Below are 20588 nucleotides of genomic sequence, written 5' to 3' on the forward strand. Positions count from 1 at the left end.
TTATTGTACATCTTGTCTTGGGAAGGTAGTGGTGAGCAGCCATCTTGAAATGCAGTGGTTCTTCAGCTAAAGGCCCTCTCTGTGTGGGTATGGAGATTTAACTCCAATGGCAGTCATATGTTCTGGTCAGGATCCCATATGGATTTTGGGGGACGCCAGTCAAGTGAGATTCTTTGTTCTGAACTGTATTGAGCATCTTGAAACTTTTTAAAACGATACTCATTGAGGAAAGCGGAGACTACTCCATTGCACTTTTAAAAAGCTTTGTAGAACGCGTAAAGAAAATTAACAGACCTATGGGTCGAGATTCATTGTTCTCTAAGAGTGGCATCACAGATCAACAGTGTGCTGAAGGAAGCATATGGCAGGTTTCTTTTCATAAGTAAGCAATATATACAAGACATAGTTTATAATGTGCAACTTTAAAAAAATGCTGGGCAGACCTCCCTTGAAGACCGTTCAAAGCTGATGTCTTGTTATAGAAAGGATGAGAGTTTGCAGGAGAAAATGCAAAGAGGATTTGCCAGGATATTGCCCAAATAAGACATTAGGTCTAAGGTATGTAGTAACTTCAAAGGGGATCCTGTCGATCTGTGAGGTAGGAATTTATATTACACACATACAGATTGACATCTGTTAATTGCCAGAGGAAGTAGTGGAATTAGCTACAATCAATATGTCTAAGAGACATTCAGACAGCACTCCAATTGCCAAGGCATGAAAGGTTATAGACCTAGTGTTGGGAAATGGGATTATTGTAGATGTACAAAAAGATCAGCACGAGTGTGGTGAGCTGAAGGTCCCACTTCTGTACTATCTGACTCTGTTCTAGTCTTGGCCACATCTGGTTCTCATGCAAACACTAGTAGTTTATGAAATTGAGAATGTGCATTATTTCTACAGAGCTACAAATGAATCAATGTTACATTTTTTCTCCTATGATACTACCCACCATACAATCAAATATAGTACCTAAAACTGCCCGGTGCAAATCTCATCAAAGTCTATATTTGGAAGGTACTTTACCATGACCTGATATGAGTGGAACAAAAATATATGAATGATAATTACAAAATTTACCATTTGGATTGCCTGAATGCTCATGTCATCAACCAAAACTTAAACCAAAGATGCATTTAACCATTTAAATATCTTTTGTCAGATTAAAAAAAAACAAATGAGGCTAACATTATGCCAGTTTAACTGGCTTTCCAATGACTTTTAAGTATTTTATGAGCTATGTTGATTAAGTATAACTTTGGTCCCTAGATTTTAAAAGTCAAATGTTCCCTGGCAGAATCTTGATGACTCAGAGGGTGCTGCAACAATAGGCAAGGCAGAGATGGATATAGATCTAGTGTAGGCAGACAAAATGAGTGTAGATGGGCGAAAATGTTGAGAAGCATGAGGTGGGCCAAGGGGCTTGTTTCTTGCTGTATGACTCATGACAAACAACCATGTTCAATATGCACATAATCAGGACCAGTCATAGACATTTTGACTAAAAACATCATTATTATTGTACTTTATCAAGATTATCACAGGTAGATCACTAAATAACACGTAAACAATAAAATTAATTGCAGGAGAGAGAACAATTAATGATCCAATTATCTTAGATTTAGTTGCTCCAATGCACCTCTATGTGGCTGAGGAACAACAGTGAAAGCCACTCTTTGCAAAGTTGCTTTCAGAAAGGATCATAATCTACCTAAGCATGCAGGACAAATTTTTAAACAGTAACGTTAAACATACCTTTATATAGTACTAATGCTATATCTAGTACTTGATAACTTGGAATGTACACAGCTGAAGAAAATATTTGGCTTTAAATGAACATGTTAAGGGTATTCTACAGAGGAAAAAATAAATTTCCAGAGCCATGTAATACACAAAAAAATGCACATTCCACATGAACATTGCAATGCTGAAACTGGCAATTATAAAGGAAAACATATTATGTTAGTTTTCCATTCCTTTGAAAGCAAACTTAGATCTATCCAAACAAGATTATTAAGAACATAAGACGTAGGAGCCGAATTAGGCTATTCAGCCCTAGAGTCTGCTCCGCCATTCCATCATGGCAGATTTATTACTCCTCTCAATCCCATTCACCTGCCTTCTCTCCTTAACTTTTTTGACCCTGACTAATCAGGAACCTATGAACCCCCATTTTAAATATACTCAATGACTTGACCTCCACAGCCATCCGTGGCAATGAATTTCACAGATTCACTACACTCTGGATAAAGAAATTCCTTCTTACTTCCATTCTAAATGGACATCCCTCTGTTCTAAAGCTGTGCCCTCTGGTCCTAGACTTGCTCACTATAGGAAACTTCCTCTCCACCTCCACTCTATCTGGGCTCTCCAATATTCAATACTTTTCAATAGATTCCCCTCATTCTTCCAAACTCCAGTGAGAATAGGCCCAGAGCCAAACTCTCATCAAACGTTACTCTTTTCATTCCTGGAATCAATCTCGTGAACCTCATCTGGAAACTTTCCAATGCCAAGCACATCTTTTTGTAGATAAGAAGCCCAAAACTGCTCACAATACTTCAAGTGCAATCTGATCAATGCCTTTTTAAAGCCTCAACATTATATTCTACTCCTCTCAAAATAAATGCTAATATTGCATTTGCCTTCCTTACCACCGACTCGACCTACATGCTAAACTTTAGAGAATCTGACACAAGGATTCCCAAGTCTCTTTGCACCTTTGATTTCTGAATTTTCTCCCCATTTTGAAAATAGTCTACACCTTTATTCCTTCAACCAAAGCACAAATCATACACTTCCCTGCACTGTATTCCATCTGCCACTTCTTTGCCCATTCTCCCAATCTAAGTACTTCTGCAAACTTCTAACCTATCTTCATATCATCCACAAACATGGCCACAAAGCCATCAATTCTGTCATCCAAATTATTGATATATAATTTAAGTAAAAGGTCCCAATACCATCCTCTGTGGAACACCATCAGTCACTGGAAGCAAACCAGAAAAAGCCCCTTTTATACTCACTCTTTGCCTCCTGCAAGTCAGACAATCTTCTATCCATGCTAGTATCTTACCTATAATACCATGGGCTCTTACTTGTTAAGCAGTCTCATTTGCAACACATTGTCAAAAGCTTTCTGAAAATCTAAATAAACAACATCCACTAACTATTCTTTGTCAGAGGTGAGAATGGGTATCGGACCGCTGGAAACCGATGTTGGAGAGGTATAATGGAGGACAAGGAAATGGCAGACAAACTGAGTAAGTATTTTGTATCAGTATTCACAGTGGAAAACACTAGCAGTATGGTGGGAGCTCCAGGCGTCAGGGGTCATGAAGTGTGTGAAGTTACCATAACTAGAGAGAAAGTTCTTGGGAAACTGAAAGGTCTGAGGGTAGATAAGCCACCTGGACCAGATGGTGTACACTCCAGAGTCCCTAAAGAGGTGGCTAAAGAGATTGTGCAGGCATTAGTAATGATCTTTCAAGAATCACTAGATTCTGGAATGGTCCTGGAAGACTGAAAAATTGCAAATGTCACTCCAGTCTTCAAGAAGGGAGAGAGGCAGAAATGATAGACCAGTTAGTCTGACCTCAATGGTTGGGAAGAGGTTGGAGTCGATCATTAAGGATGAGGTCTCAGGGTACTTGGATAAAATAGGCCGTTGTCAGCAAGGTTTCCTCAAGGGAAAATGTTGCCTGACAAATCTGTTGGAATTCTTTGAAGAAATAACAAGCAGGATAAACAAAGAAGAATCAGTTGATGTTGTGTACTTGGATTTTCAGAAGGCCTTTGACAAGGTGCCACACATGAAGCTGCTTAACAAGCTATGTGCCCATGGTATTTCAGGAAAGATTCTAGCATGGATAAGGGAGTGGCTGATTGGCAGGAGACAAAGAGTGTCTTTTCTGGTTGGCTGCTGGTGACTAGTGGTGTTCCACAGGGGTCTCTGTTGGGACAAGTTCTTTTTAAGTTATATGGCGATGATTTGGATGATGGCTTTGTTGCAAAGTTTGCAGATGATATGAAGCTAGGTGAAGGGGCCGGTAGTTTTGAGGAAGTACAGGCTTCAGAAGGACTTCGACAGATGAGGAGGATGGGCAAAGAAGTGGGAAATGGAATACAGTATCCGGAGGTGTATGGTCATGCATTTTGGTAAAAGAAATACAGTAAAAGCAAAAGCCATCTTCTAAATGGAGAGAAAAAACAAAAAACGGAGGCGGAAGGGACCTGGGAGTCCTTGTAAAGGATTCCCTAACAGTTAATTTGCTGGTTAAGTCTGTGGTGAGCAAGGAAATTGCAACGTTAGTATTCATTTCAAGAGCACTAGAATGTAAAAGCAAGGATATAATGTTGAGACTTTATAAAGCACTGGTGAGATCTCACATGGAGTATTGTGAGCAGCTTTGGGCCCCTTATCTTAGAAAGGGTGTGCTAGAATTGGAGAGGGTTCAAAGGAAGTTCATGAATATGATTCAAGTATTGAATGGCTTGTCATATGAACAGCGTTTAATAGCTCTGGGTCCATATTCACTGAAATTCCGAAGAATGAAGGGTGACCTCATTGAAACCTATCGAATGGTGAAAAGCCTTGATATAGCAGATGTGGAGAGGATGTTTCTTATGATGGGAGAGTCAAAGACCAGAGGACACAGCCTCAGAATAGAGGGGTGTCCTTTTAGTATGTAGATGAAGAGGAATTCCTTTAACCAGAGAGTGGTGAATTGATGGAATCCTTTGTCACAGGCAGCTGTTGAGACCAAGTATTTATGTATATTTAAGGCAGAGTTCAATAGATACTTGATTGGTCAGGACACGAAGGGATACAGGGAAAAAGCAGGATCTTGGGGCTGAGGAAAAAATTGGATCAGCCATGATGAAATGGTGGAGCAGACTCAATGGGCCAAATGGCCTAATTCTGCTTCTATATCTTATCGTCTTTTTCTATCCTGCTTGTTAATACCTCAAAAAATTCCAACAGATTTGTCAGGCAAGACTTTCCCTCATGGAGACCATGTTGACTTTGGCCTACTTTATCATGTGCCTTGAAGTACCCTAAAACCTCATCCTTAATAACAGACTCCAACATTTTCCCAACCACCAAAGTCAGGTGAACTAGCCTATAATTTCCTTTCTCCAACCTCCCTCCTTTTTTTAAAGTGGAGTGATATTTGCCATTTTTTAGTCCTCCCGAACCATGTCAGAATCCATTGATTCTTGATTCTTGAAAGATCATTACTGCTGCCTCTTCAATCTCTTCAGCTATCTCTTTCAGAACCTTGGGGTGTAGTACATCTGGTCTACCTTCAGACTTTTCACCCTAACAAACACCTTTTCCTTTGTTTTAGCAACCATACTCACTTCTGCCTTCTGATACTCTCAAATATCTGACATACTGCCAGTGTCTTCCACAGTGAAGACTGATGCATAATACTTATAAAGTTCATCTGCCATTTCCTAATCCCCTATTACTACCTCTCCAGCGTCATTTTCTAGTGATCCAATATCTACTCTCGCTTCAGTTTTACTCTTTATACAGTACTGTGCAAAGATTAACGTATATATAAATAAAAACTTGGTTGCCAATATCTTTTGCACAGTACTGTATTTGTCAACATGGAGCAGACAGCAAGTTTGTTGGAGCAAGTTTGCTGGCGGGAGCAAAGGATGTTGAGAATGGCGAGAGTGGAGCGCCGCGGGAGGGTTTTGGGACATGTGGCAATGAATTAGTGTAGGGGGCAGAGGGTGGTGTGGGTATAGACACACCAAGCCCTGAGACACCAGGCAAGGTCATTTGATTCCAAACAACTGGTTAACGGATCATTATCATTCTGGTGCTTTCCCCCTCCCTCCATCCCCTTTCTTTTTTTCTTTTTTTTCACACACACACACACACACACACACACACACACACACACACATACTTATGTATACTTTACCTTCATATTTTATCTTTTTCTCCTTATGGCTTTTTTGTTGCCTTCTGTCAGTTTTTTAAATCCTACCAGATTTTGCAGTATTATATGCTCTATCTTTTCCTTTTATGCTATATCTGACTTTTCTTGTCAACTATGGTTGTGTCAACATCCCTTTAGAATACTTCTTTGCCCTTGGGATGTATCTATCCTGCACCTTCTGAATTGCTCCCTGAAACTCCAGCCATTAGACCGGTTAGCCTAACGTCGGTGGTGGGGAAACTGCTGGAGTCAGTTATCAAGGATGTGATAACAGCACATTTGGAAAGCGGTGAAATGATCGGACGAAGTCAGCATGGATTTGTGAAAGGAAAATCATGTCTGACGAATCTCATAGAATTTTTTGAGGATGTAACTAGTAGAGTGGATAGGGGAGAACCAGTGGATGTGGTATATTTGGATTTTCAAAAGGCTTTTGACAAGGTCGCACACAGGAGATTAGTGTGCAAACTTAAAGCACACGGTATTGGGGGTAAGGTATTGGTGTGGGTGGAGAATTGGTTAGCAGACAGGAAGCAAAGAGTGGGAATAAACGGGACCTTTTCAGAATGGCAGGCGGTGACTAGTGGGGTACCGCAAGGCTCAGTGCTGGGACCCCAGTTGTTTACAATATATATTAATGACTTGGATGAGGGAATTAAATGCAGCATCTCCAAGTTTGCGGATAACACGAAGCTGGGTGGCAGTGTTAGCAGTGAGGAGGATGCTAAGAGGATGCAGGGTGACTTGGATAGGTTGGGTGAGTGGGCAAACTCATGGCAGATGCAATTTAATGTGGATAAATGTGAAGTTATCCACTTTGGTGGCAAAAATAGGAAAACAGATTATTATCTGAATGGTGGCCGATTAGGAAAAGGGGAGGTGCAACGAGACCTGGGTGTCATTATACACCAGTCATTGAAAGTGGGCATGCAGGTACAGCAGGCGGTGAAAAAGGCAAATGGTATGCTGGCATTTATAGCGAGAGGATTCGAGTACAGGAGCAGGGAGGTACTACTGCAGTTGTACAAGGCCTTGGTGAGACCACACCTGGAGTATTGTGTGCAGTTTTGGTCCCCTAATCTGAGGAAAGACATCTTTGCCATAGCGGGAGTACAAAGAAGGTTCACCAGATTGATTCCTGGGATGGCAGGACTTTCATATGAAGAAGGACTGGATGAACTGGGCTTATACTCGTTAGAATTTAGAAGATTGAGGGGGATCTGATTGAAACGTATAAGATCCTAAAGGGATTGGACAGGCTAGATGCAGGAAGATTGTTCCCGATGTTGGGGAAGTCCAGAACGAGGGGTCACAGTTTGAGGATAGAGGGGAAGCCTTTTAGGACCGAGATTAGGAAAAACTTCTTCACACAGAGAGTGGTGAATCTGTGGAATTCTCTGCCACAGGAAACTGTTGAGGCCAGTTCATTGGCTATGTTTAAGAGGGAGTTAGATATGGCCCTTGTGGCTACAGGGGTCAGGGGGTATGGAGGGAAGGCTGGGGCGGGGTTCTGAGTTGGATGATCAGCCATGATCATAATAAATGGCGGTACAGGCTCGAAGGGCCGAATGGCCTACTCCTGCACCTATTTTCTATGTTTCTATGTTTCTATTACTGTTCTGCCGTCATCCCTGCCAGTGTCCACTTCCAATCAACTTTGGCCAGCTCCTCTCTCATGCCTCTGTAATTCCCTTTACTCCAGTATAATACTGATGCAACTGACTTTAGCTTCACCCTTCATACTAACATGTTATGATCACTGTCTCCTAAGGGTTCTTTTACCTTAAGCTCGCTAATCAAATCTGGTTCATTACACACCACCCATTCCAGAAATGCCTTTCCCCTAGTGGGCTCAACCATAAGCTGCTCTAAAAACCCACCTCAATGCATTCTATAATTCCTTCTCTCAGGATCCAGCACCAACCTGATCTTCCCAATCTACCTGCATACTGAAATTTTCCATGACTATCGTAACATTGCCCTTTCTACATGCATTTGTTATCTCCCGTTATAATTTACATCCCACAACCTGGTCACTGTTTGGAGGCCTGTATTTAATATCCATCAGGGTCTTTTTAACTTTGCAGTTTCTTAAATCTACCCACAAGGATTCTACATCTTCCAATCCTATGTCACCTTTCTCAGGATTTGATTTAATTATTCTGCTAGCAGCTTCAATGACAGAAAATGACTTGTTTTTACACAATTGCAAAAATACAATCTATGGTTTACTCTAAACTGGAAATTTCATAGAACAATTACATATAGATACCTTTTAAATCAAAATCCACTATTTATACAGTGGATACAAGTGCAATATTACATATTAATATACAGTCATTGCTCCAAACTTATTCAGCATTTCTATCAATTAATTTCACTACTTTATTCCCTTCACAATTGGTTGAATAAGAATCTTTTCTAGAAATGTCACCACAGGTCCATGACTTTACTTTCTATAGATCTAACAGAATTAACAAGAAATAAAAGCAAACAGAAGTGTTTTTGTTAGAGCCAATGAACCTGCTGAAGTCTACCTGCTGAACCGTGTCTACGTCCACCTGGACAAGCCAGCGAGCACTGTGAGGGTCATGTTTTTTGACTTCTCCAGTGCGTTCAACACCATCCGCCCTGCTCTGCTGGGGGAGAAGCTGACAGTGATGCAGGTGGATGCTTCCCTGGTATCATGGATTCTTGATTACCTGACCGGCAGACCACAGTACGTGTGCTTGCAACACTGTGTGTCCGACAGAAGTGATCAGCAACACTGGGGCTCCACAGGGGACTGTCTTGTCTCCCTTTCTCTTCACCATTTACACCTCGGACTTCAACTACTGCACAGAGTCTTGTCATCTTCAGAAGTTTTTGGATGACTCTGCCATAGTTGGATGCATCAGCAAGGGAGATGAGGCTGAGTACAGGGCTACAGTAGGAGACTTTGTCACATGGTGTGAGCAGAATTATCTGCAGCTTAATGTGAAAAAGACTAAGGAGCTGGTGGTAGACCTCAGGAGAGCTAAGGTACTGGTGACCCCTGTTTCCATCCAGAGGATCAGTGTGGACATGGTGGAGGATTACAAATACCTGGGGATACGAATTGACAATAAACTGGACTGGTCAAAGAACACTGAGGCTGTCTACAAGAAGGGTCAGAGCCGTCTCTATTTCCTGAGGAGACTGAGGTCCTTTAACATCTGCCAGACGATGCTGAGGATGTTCTACGAGTCTGTGGTGGTCAGTGCTATCATGTTTGCTGTTGTGTGCTGGGGCAGCAGGCTGAGGGTAGCAGACACCAACAGAATCAACAAACTCATTCGTAAGGCCAGTGATGTTGTGGGGATGGAACTGGACTCTCTCACGGTGGTGTCTGAAAAGAGGATGCTGTCTAAGTTGCATGCCATCTTGGTCAATGTCTCCCATCCACTACATAATGTACTGGGTGGGCACAGGAGTACATTCAGCCAGAGACTCATTCCTCCGAGATGCAGCACAGAGCATCGTAGGAAGTCATTCCTGCCAGTGGCCATCAAACTTTACAACTCCTCCCTTGGAGGATCAGACACCCTGAGCCGATAGGCTGGTCCTGGACTTATTTCATAATTTACTGGCATCATTTACATATTACTATTTATGGTTCTATTACTATTTATTATTTATGGTGCAACTGTAACGAAAACCAATTTCCCCCGGGATCAATAAAGTATGACTATGACAATGGAATTCTGTCAGATATTCTGCAAGTACTGTGCAACAAATATAAAGGTGGTCCAGGATGTGATATAGGTTGACTTCCGGGCAATAACAAAGTATAGGGGTCTAGAACTAATTGTAAGAGGGGGGCGGGAGGGATCAAACAAGAATTCTTCTCAGCCAAGACCTCCAGAAGAAGTGTATCTGTACAGATACAAATCACCATATACATTGCTTGGTTCTGATGTGAATAGAATTGATTACTTACATCCTTCACATACATGAGGAGTAAAATTCTTTGTTACGTCTCCATCTAAATGTGCAATTTATAGTAATTTATAATGAACGGTATGTACAACAATATAACGTAGAAATACAGTTGTGTCTGCATGAATTAATCAGTCTGATGGCCTGGTGGAAGAAGCTGTCCCAGAACCTGTTGGTCCTGGTTTTTATGCTGCGGTACCACTTCCCAGATGGTAGCAGCTGGAACAGCTTGTGGTTGGGTATCATTACAGTCTAGACCAGTGACTCCTAAAGTGGGTGATATTGCCCTCCTCTGGGTGATGGTGGTTTCTAAGGGGGCAATAACAGGGACAGTGGGGAGGCACTCAGTAGCAAGGGGACATCTAATGGAACGTAGGCTTAATTTAAGATATGAATTACTTACTGTAAACATTTGATTTTCAGTGCCTCGTAATTGATTACAATGATCACATAATCACTTCATTACTTGCTAACCCACTGTTCTCTTAGATTTTACTCAAAGGTTGCTAAAGCTGTTGAAAAACAATGTGACACTTCTGTATCTGGCACATCACAAGAAATCTAGAATGAAGTTGTGTTATTTCCAGGCCCAGCCCGCACGTTATTGCCATTCACGACTGTAGTGCAGTGTTGAATCTTAGAGTAAGATTCCCCTACTCTAATTATGCAGTGACATATTTTCTGTGAATTAGAGTACAGCATTCAACACGGTAAAGTTCAGTACCTGCTCTTTCAACTGGCCTTGACTGCATTTCTCTTGCCCACAGATGAATTGAGATATTGCTGCCTAGCTTTATGTATATTCAAGCAGAGTCAGGTTTTGCCTGAGCTATATGATAACATCATAACTTTCCCTTTATTGACTGTAACTCTTGACGTTGGACTTAAACAACAGTCAACTGACTGTGGTCACCAATCCATAACAAAAATGACAGAAGCATAACAAACCAAAAAAATGTATACTGTAGAGTATCTGAAATATGGATTTATACTAGCACCAAGCAACCAACAGCATCGGTTGTGTGAAAAATGAGACAATGAAACCATCCAGGCTCTTTGAAAATTTGAAAGAGAATACACACCGATAAAGCAAATATTTTCAGTTACTCCGTGAAAACTTTCAGAAATGGAAAATACTTCAAAACTTGTTTGCCAGCACCTTACAACAAAGTGGTGATGACTTCCATGCTTCATAGAACATAGAAATCTACAGCACATTACAGGCCCTTTGGCCCACAATGTTTTGCCGACCAAGTAACCTACTCTAGAAACTGCCTTGAATTACCCTAGCACATAACCTTCTATTTTTCTAAGCTCTGTGTACCCATCTAAGAGCTTCTTAAAAGACCCTATTTTATCCGCCTCCACCGTCGCCTGCAATGCATTCCATGCACCCACCACTCCATGTGAAAAACTTACCCCTGACATCCCCTCTGTGCCTACTTCCAAGAACCTTAAAACTACATGTTAGCCATTTCAGCCCTGGGAAAAAACCTCTGGCTATCCACACGATCAATCCCTCTCATCATCTCATACACGTACATCTTCAAACAACATCTCATTGCTCAATGTTAAATCTGGAAAGCCCCATACAGTTGGAGAAGAACTGTTTCTACCAGCAGTAAGGGAGATTCTGAGTACAGTTTTGCATAGGTCACTAAAGCAAATAACTAAAGCAATTCCACTCAGCGACAATTCTGTTCAAAGACGAATAGATGAAATATCTGTGAATATGCAAGTGACATTGTGCACCATACTTAGGACCACAGAATTTGCTCTGCAGTTGATGAATCAACTTTACCAAGCAACAAATTTTTGCTTCTTGGTTATGTTTACTTCATAAAAGATAAAAGGATGGTTCAAGAGTTGTTATTTGCAAGAGGACTAGAAACACAAGAAGGGAGAGTCAATACTTAGTAAGGTTGAGCAATTTTGTCCAAGAGAAGGACATTCTGCTCACCAGCATTCTTGCCTGTGCAACAGATGGGCATAGGGTTATTACTTTCTTGTAAAAAGCTGTATCTAACATATTTACCATTCACAGACAACATTTTGTCACAAAAAAACTTAAGTGATCGGCTGCACAAATCATTAAATACTGCTATTGTAGCAATAAGTAAAATCAAGTCCAATGTTCTCGATTCTCAACTATTTTGGAAGCTTCATATTGAGAAGTATGAAGAGTTTGAATGCTTGCTGTTGCACACAGAAGTCAGATGGCTTTCAAAGGGAATCAGCCCAAGATGCTTGTATGTGATATTTGAAACTATAATAAAATTCTCTGAAGACTCGAATGCTTCATTCAGTAATCAACTTAAGAACATTAGGTATGATATCACTTATTCATCAGAATTATTTGCAAAGTTTAATGAAGTCAATCTTCAATTGGAAGGAAAGGATATGAATCTTATTAAAGTCAAATCAGTCATCTCCACATTTCTGTACAAGTAAACCCTATTTAAGTGCATCATTGGCTGTTGCAACCTGTTCCAATTTCCAACCCTCTGAACTGTAAGAGAAAGAAAGAATACTAAACGATGATCTTCAAATATACTGTACCTGTCATGTATTCATGTATATTTTGACCCCTATGGGTTGCTTCTCTGTGTTATATATTTAACATAATGGAAAAGGCATTCTGGGAAGGTGATGTACAAGCAAACCAAAACACAGCACGTTTGTTCCTCACCTCTCCGTCTCTCATGTATGTTATTCATGGCCACCTAGCTTCCCAGTACCACAAACGTTACTGCTGGTGACGAGGTGACAAGTCCTCATGCGGTATTTGTTGTTTTGTTCCCTTTGGCAAGAAAAGTCCACGTGCAATGCTGGCGGTGTACCGCCGTGTAACGTGGATGAGCGAGAAAGAAAACAGCTGCAGGAAGCATGGCGAGTGAAGAATCCGAGGGGAGAGAGAACAGGATGGTTAAACAAAACAAATAAGAGGGAGAGACTGAGACAGAAAAGACTATTTATCGTTTCTGGAACACGACTGTATTTGAAAATGGCACCAAAGTTTGGAAGTATGAGGCTGTATGATGAAACAACGGAACAATGGAGTTCATATACTGGAAGATTTGAATAGTTTACACTGGCAAATCAAATTTCAGATTATATTCGTGTTCCAACTTTGCTGACTGTGATCGGTGCAAAAACGTTTAATTTATTACACGCAACACACATCAAAGTTGCTGGTGAACGCAGCAGGCCAGGCAGCACCTATAGGAAGAGGCGCAGTCGACGTTTCAGGCCGAGACCCTTCGTCCTGACGAAGGGTCTCGGCCTGAAACGTCGATTGCGCCTCTTCCTATAGATGCTGCCTGGCCTGCTGCGTTCACCAGCAACTTTGATGTGTGTTGCTTGAATTTCCAGCATCTGCAGAATTCCTGTTGTTTTAATTTATTACACAGTCTAGTGCAACCTCCTCAGCCTGACGACAGGTCATAGTTAAAGTCTTAAAGGACCACAATTCATCTAAACTTTTCAATATTGCTGCAAGGTTTAGATTTCATAAAAGGACTCACGAGGAAGGCAAATCTATTTCTTAGTTTGTGGCGGTGCTGAAGCAACTGTCTGAACTGTGATTTTGGGCAGTCGTTGAATGATATGTTACGTGACAGACTCGTAGTTACATAGTGAGGCAATTCAGAAAAGTTTGCTTACAGAAGACAGGCTAACATTACAAAAGGAAACTGAGATAAGTACATCTATGGAGATGGCAGCTAAAGAAGCACAGTTATTAAGTGCATCTTCCCAAGTTCATAAAGTTTCTACTGACTAAGAATAAGACACTATTGGCAACCAATGTTACCACTGTGGCAAAACTGGGCATTTAGCAAAAGAATACTGGTATAAGGATTTATATTACTGAAGATGTAGCAAAAAGGGACATGCTGAACGTACAGTACCTGTAAAAGTAAAAAGACACTATCAACCAAACACACTGTAATAAAGAAAAATTACTTCTGGAAAAAAAGAATCTGTGAACAGGATGGAAATACTGAAGGCGGACTGAGTAACCCTCACTCTGTGGTTGAAAAAGCTTTACATGTTTTATCTGTTTCAGGACACAAACACAGCTACTGAGTGACCCCGTGGTTAAATGGGGCCACTGTGAGGATGAAAGTGGACGTGGGTGCTGCAGTATCATTGAAGTCAGAGATAATTTATATGGAAAAATTGCAGCCTCTTACTCCAGAAAGGCAAGTTTAACTTCAAAGACTTACAGTGGTGAGGCTGCTCTAGAGAGGGAAGTAGTACATGTTACTGCGTGGAACATGCAGATGCCTTACAAGCAGAATAAACCGCTGCACATTTGTTCCTCATTTCTCCATCTCACCCGGCTTCCTAGTAACACAAATATAACAGTGCCCACCTGAGTGAGCTGCATAAAGACAAGTCATGTCAGAGAGATTTTAGGATCTTCTCTGAAAAGGTTTTAAAAAAATCATATCAAGACTTTTGGTTGTGGAAAGAAATCTCTGAATGCTATCCTGCACTGTGGACAAAGGTCAAGATGTGCTCTATTGACTTTCCAACATACTTAGTGGAGCACGGTTTCAGTGCAGCTGACCAAATTCTTTCAAAGCAGTGAAACTGACTGCAAATTACTGAACGAGGGGAACTGAGGCTCCTTCTGAGTGACATTCAGCCTGATGTTGAGAAGCTGATATCACTGCACAAAGCCCATCCATCTCATTGAAAGGTGAAAAAAGCAATGAAGCAGTGAATAGTTAGACTATTATTGTATGCTCTAAAATTATTGATGAAAATCATTGGGTTGTAATTAAGTAAAGAGATCATTTTATTTGCAGCTTTAAATAGATTTGAATAATCTTTGCAATTATTTGTCACTGCTTTGAACTTGCAGTTCCTATTTTCCTTCACTGTGCACCTTAAATTAAAATTATTTATAGTTTTTAAATAAATGGCTGGACTGGGAGAGGGCAGAACCGGGGATGTGGCCTGGAAGCCAAGGGGGCAGGAACCCATAGAAGTTTGGGAACCACTGGTCTAGATGTAACAAAGCAGTTAGGTTGATGAAGAGCAGGCTGCTGATACTGTGGAAGCACTGCAAGCAGTTCGTCACCACCTTCCATGAAGAATCAGGCAGGAAGGGGGAAATTAAATAATTTGTCAATTAGTTTTGATGGTGAAATTCATTAAAGTGACATACGCAATACATCTTGCAAAAATATCAGAATAAAATATGCATAGTCAGGCCACCTAAAAATTGACGAAACTTTATAGGGCATATTTTGCAGCAGTCATGAGGCAATAAGTCAATTCAGAAAATACTCAAAGATGCATTAAAACAGTAACATAAGATGGCATTCACCAATCAGTCAAATTCTTGTGATTTATGACATACTGGAACTATGGGACATCTAGCTTCAACCCCCGCACACTCTGACATTTTGAAAATACAAAACATAGATCAGTGCAGCCCAGGAACAGGCCCTTTGGCCCCAATGTTGTGCCGAACCAATTAAATTAGTAATCAAATGGCCAATTAAACTAATTCTCTCTGCCTACATAATGTCCATATACTTCCATTTCCCCAACATTCATGTACCCATCTAAATGTCTCTTAAAACTCTCAAATGTGGCTGCCCAGGCAGCACATTCAGGTACCCACCACTCTGTAAAAAAAGACTTTCCCTCCCATTTCTGAAATTACCCCTTTTCACCTTAAATGCATGCCTTCTGGTATTAACTTGGTATCAAAAAGAATGGAATGACAGTAACTTTAGAGTTTTCAGCAGTTGGCCTGCCCCCAGCTTTCAGTATTAAAGGCTTCACACCCAAGCCAAGTCATTCATGAATTCAGAACAAAGTAAAATCTTGCCCTCTCCAATTATCATCCTCCATTTTTCACCCTGTCGTCATTATACAAGTTATAGTCAGTTTTTTTTTTCTTCTACTTGCTTATTTCGCATTCAGATCAACAGTGAGCCCAGTTAAATGCCAACATCTGGGTCAATCCCCCCCCCCCAGAAACTGCTTCAAATTAGTACTTATTCCCTTAATTAAATTGGTCCAAATCCTAGCAGTAAAACACTGGCACTCATAAGGTCAGTGTCATCACAGATGTACAAAAGCCGCGTCTTGGGCTAGACAAAGGAATCTACGCGGCTATTTGCAAATTGGTCAATGAGCTAAAAAAAAATTCACTTGAAGTGTGTAAAAGAAAAGAGAGCTGGGCTGCCCCTGCTCCCAGCACCATCTGGCATGCAGGTGGGTGGATTTCGCAGCAACTCTCCCTTTGTGACCATCAGCACTGCTGACACGCTGTTTGTAAGGAAGCGAAGCTGAGCTGAACCGAGCAGAAGCGCAGGCGCACTCGGGCACCGGGAACTCTGTGCAAGAGAGCCGAAGCCACTGCAGCACAAGACACCAATCCCCTTTCCTATGCAAAAACAGTAATACCGTGAGTTGATCCGTTGGCTGGAGGTGGAGGCGGGTCACACGTATTTGCAGTGAAATACCCTGTCACTTGCTAATAATCCTCAGCAATGTATCGCTGTTCTCCATGAACATTGTGTATTATTCCAGAATGCGTAGTTCAATAAAAACGTGTTCGAAAAGATAGGGCGAATGAGAACATAAATAAATCCCCCTTCCCCGTACAGATAAACTACATAAATGAAAACGTTTTCACTTAACCACCATATATTTTATTGCTTCCGTGAAAGTGTTTCAACCGATTTTAGATTACAGTAAGTTAAACTGAAAGCTCGGTATTTTATAAACTGTACCTATATTGGTCTGTAAACGTGCGTCGAATCGAAACATAATTCAGAGATTAAGTAAATGCTGAACAGAACAAAAGAGATCGTTCAACCTCTTCCCCCCTCCCCTCTATAATCAGCTGCAGACAACCATCAATGGACCGGCGGCTCAATTAAGAGACGCACAATTTTCCTGAAATTTCTAAAGGCAAACAAAGACATGTCAGGTAATGCGTATTTTCCCCTCCGCGGAAAAAAACCTGTCCAATTTATTTTGCTTCAAATGAAAATCCACCTCCAGGCGTAACTTATGTATGTGGCAAATACCCTACCTTTCCCTGTTGTTTGCAGAATAGTTCATGATCAAGAATGGATGACAGTGCTGAAAAGGACAGAATAGGACCAGGGAGAGAGGCTCAGGCACCGCCGATTTAACATGTGATGGGATTTTTAGCGGCACAAAATGTGCCAGGTTGCTCCATTGAAAGGAGAAAGAAACAAAAGCCGTAACAGAGAAAACAACCAAGCCCCAGCTGCAGTATTCTGTACTGGTGGCGACTGTCAATGTTGCCCGTCATCCACCCTGGACCACAGACCCCTAACTAATTGTAATTCCCTCCCAGACTGCAGTGGTTTGCAATTCCCGGAGAGGCCGTCGCCACGGGTGTTTTCAGCATAAACACGCACAAAAATAAAATTTAGAGTTTCATTTATCATCGCTTTCGTTTTATAATTTGCAACCTACCTGAGCCGCTCGAGGTTCCGCTTGCCGGCTCAGCGCTGACCGACTGAGTCAGACAGAGAGCGAGGGCGGGGCTCCGCTCGAGGCGGAGGAGGGGAGGCGCGCTCTCGCCTGGGCGGGAGGTGGGGGGGGGAGCGCATCCTTCAACTTTGCAGCTTGGCGCGAACGGGCGGCGGTGGCGCGCGCGCGTCCCCGGAAGGTGGAGACGGAGCTCGCGCGCGGGCGGCTGCCGCCATCACCCTCTCTTCATGGTCGTGAGGGCGACCCGGGCATCAGAAGGTTGTCCGCAGCGTGGGGTCTACGCTTATGGAGCCAGAAGACCCAGCAACGCGGTGGAGATGTATGAGGAGGTCTGCGCTGAACGTCCGAGCTGGCAGGTCCTGATGTTGACTTGGTGCCATTGCTGGTGTTCAAACCTTCTCAGCCTCGGCAAGCTTCAGTTTACAGCTTGGAAATTCTGCCATCTACTGCAACAACATCGCCAGCCTCCGCACAGGAGGAAAACCACATCTCCGCTTGATTCTAAAGTGAAGCGGGACGCGCTTTCTCGCTGTGCATCTGAAGCAAAACTTGCCCGCTGACAGTTTCGGACTATCCCAGTTACACCAGGACTTTGTTCTTCTAGCCCCCAAACTCTTCTCACCTGCAAATGTGAGACTTCTCACACTCTCTGCCCTGTTAATAGATTGCTAGCCCTAGGTCATTTTTGTCATGGACATCCAAACGCAAGTTATCTCCATCCCGGAGGAGGGCAATCTGAGAGGTCTTTGATTCTTCCCCGAACAGAGATCCAAACAGTCCCCCTCCACTGCCACTTTCATTTGTCTGGCCAAACTTAGTCGATTTGAACAACTTATTTAACTCTGTATTTCCTAAGTTATTTTTTCCTATAAAAGAAAATGTAAAACAACATTGACAGATTGTGCTGCATCTATTACTTACTTCAGCCCATTATCCCTATTGAGGCATAGGCGGCAGACAGCACCTCGATAGAATCCTCTATCCGGGGCCATTCATTTAGTTGTCCCAGATGTGGCCATCAAAGGTCCTTCCTCTCCCAGGGTTGAGGTCTTTGGAGCTTCTGGTGGTGTTTCTATAGCTCTGGGTCTTTACAGTTTGGCGTAGCTAGCCCCATGCTCAACCCTCCTCCTTTTGCAGCTGTGTTTGGAACCATCTAAGGCAAAGTTATAGGCATTTATGGAGAGGAAAAATTGTCTACAGTGCAGGGGAATATCCCTGCATCAGAGCTGTGAACAGAATCCTGTGCTTGGGAAGAGTCATTGACTTGAAAAGTGGAATCTGATGCACTCCATTGATGCTGTGTGTTTGTGAAATTTTTAGTTTTTGTTTCATATCAAATGGATGGCTGATTTTTTTTGTTTCAATTCTTTTTTTCCATCTGTTACCCATTGGTGGTATTCTATGCTCCCATTTTTAAAAAAACTCAAAAAGTTCTACCAACTTCCACCCAGATCTCATTCTCTGAATCTCCCTATCACCATTTTAGAGAGAATCCATTGCAAACCCACAACTTCCCAAAGCAAACTTGACTGCACTTCCAGCCACCTTGTAAAATCTTGATTCCATTCTTACAGTTTCTACATCTTTGTCATGTACCACACAAAGAACACAATAAAATAGGAGCAAGAATAGGCCACAGGGCCTCTCTGGCCTGACCCACTATTCAAATGATCACACCTGATATATACTGGCCTCAACACCTCATCTGTACCACTCCCCATAACCTCAATTCCTCAATCTTTTAAATATTTATCTAGTTACACTTTAATGATCTGGAAACCAGCACCCTCAGAACCAGAGAATTCTACAAATTCACCACCTTCTGGAGAAGGAATTTTCTATGCATTTCAGTATTAAATGGCCAGTCCCTTATTTCATAACTATTGTATGCCCCCTTACAACAGGCACAAAATGCTGGAGGAACTCAGCAGGTCAGGCAGCATCTATGGAAATGAATCAACAATTGACATTTTGGCCCGAGGCCCTTTCTCAGGACTGGAACAAAGCCAGAACAGAAATGTTGGGGAAGGGGAAGGAGAATAGCTGAAGGTGATAGGTGAAGCCAGGTGGGTAGGAAGGGTAGAGAGCTGGAGAGGAAGGAATCTGATAAGAGAGGAGAGTGGCCTATAGGAGAAAGGGAAGGAGGAGGGGACCCAGGGGAAGGTGATAGGCAGGTGAGATGAGATAACAGGCTAGCGTGGGGAACAGAAGAAGAGGGGAGGGCAAGGGATTTTTTTTACCAGATGGAGAAATTGATATTCATACCATTAGGTTGGAGGCTACCCAGACTGAATATAAAGAGTCCCCTTGTATGTGATTCTCCCACTAGTAGAAAAACAGCTCAATATCTTATAACTCTGAATAATGTCGCTCTCATTTTCTAAACTCTGAGGAATATAGCCACAAACTTTCTAGCATTTCTTAATAGAACAAACCTTCCAATCCCAGTAATTAGCCTAGTGGATCTCCTTTGGACTGCCTCCAATGCTACTACATCCTTTTTCAGGTAAGGGAGGACCAAAACTGTGCTCTGTATTCCATGTGTGGAAACCAGTAACAAAACTATAACTGTAACAAAACCTCTCAGAATCTGAATCAGTTTGAACATCACTGGCATATGTCATAAAATTTGTTGTTTGGCAGTAGTTTATTGCAATACTGTACATAATAATAAAAAATATAAATTGCAATAAAAAGTATATACAGAAGATTTCAGTTAATTGGGACACATCGGGATTAATATATTTTGGCCCAATTAAGCAGCTACCCCAATAAGCTGAAGTTTCATGGAAATAGTTAAAAAGGTATAAAAAAGGCAAACTTATTTAACCGACTAACAAATTATGTATTTTAATGAAATACAAAATAAATTGAACTCTATCATTACTACTTCAGTACTATAAAACTGTGTATTAGTTCTTAATTGTTATCAGCAGAAGAATTCAGCATACACTGCCACATTCTTTTGATTGACTAATATGAACAAAATCAGCGCAGACATCTCGTGTGGATAATGGACTGCCTTCATGCTCCAAATCTTCATTGTAGCATTCAAGAAGATTGTTGATACCTTCAGATTCTTTTTAGTTTCTAAAATGTTAAAGCAGTGAAATAATTCAATTTTCAGTCTGGCTGTTTCTGGAATCTCCAGGACTGAATGCTTAAAACAAAAATGAG

The 20588-nt window shown here is 41.6% G+C and overlaps 1 protein-coding gene across 4 annotated transcripts in view; it reads right to left on the reverse strand.

Annotated features, from left to right (window-relative positions):
* The window catches only part of LOC134348443 (microtubule-associated protein 2-like), a 314301-nt gene extending 296801 nt beyond the window's left edge, over positions 1 to 17500 (reverse strand). For 3 of the 4 annotated variants that reach the window (XM_063051841.1, XM_063051842.1, XM_063051835.1), the window contains exon 1: positions 17394 to 17500. The gene's annotated coding sequence lies outside the window, so the exon portion shown is untranslated. The remainder of the gene's footprint in view (positions 1 to 17393) is intronic. The other variant, XM_063051843.1, reaches the window with a different exon arrangement.
* Between the last annotated feature and the right edge of the window lie 3088 nt (positions 17501 to 20588).

This window comes from Mobula hypostoma, chromosome 6 (assembly GCF_963921235.1).
Source record: "Mobula hypostoma chromosome 6, sMobHyp1.1, whole genome shotgun sequence".
Lineage (NCBI taxonomy): Eukaryota > Metazoa > Chordata > Chondrichthyes > Myliobatiformes > Myliobatidae > Mobula > Mobula hypostoma.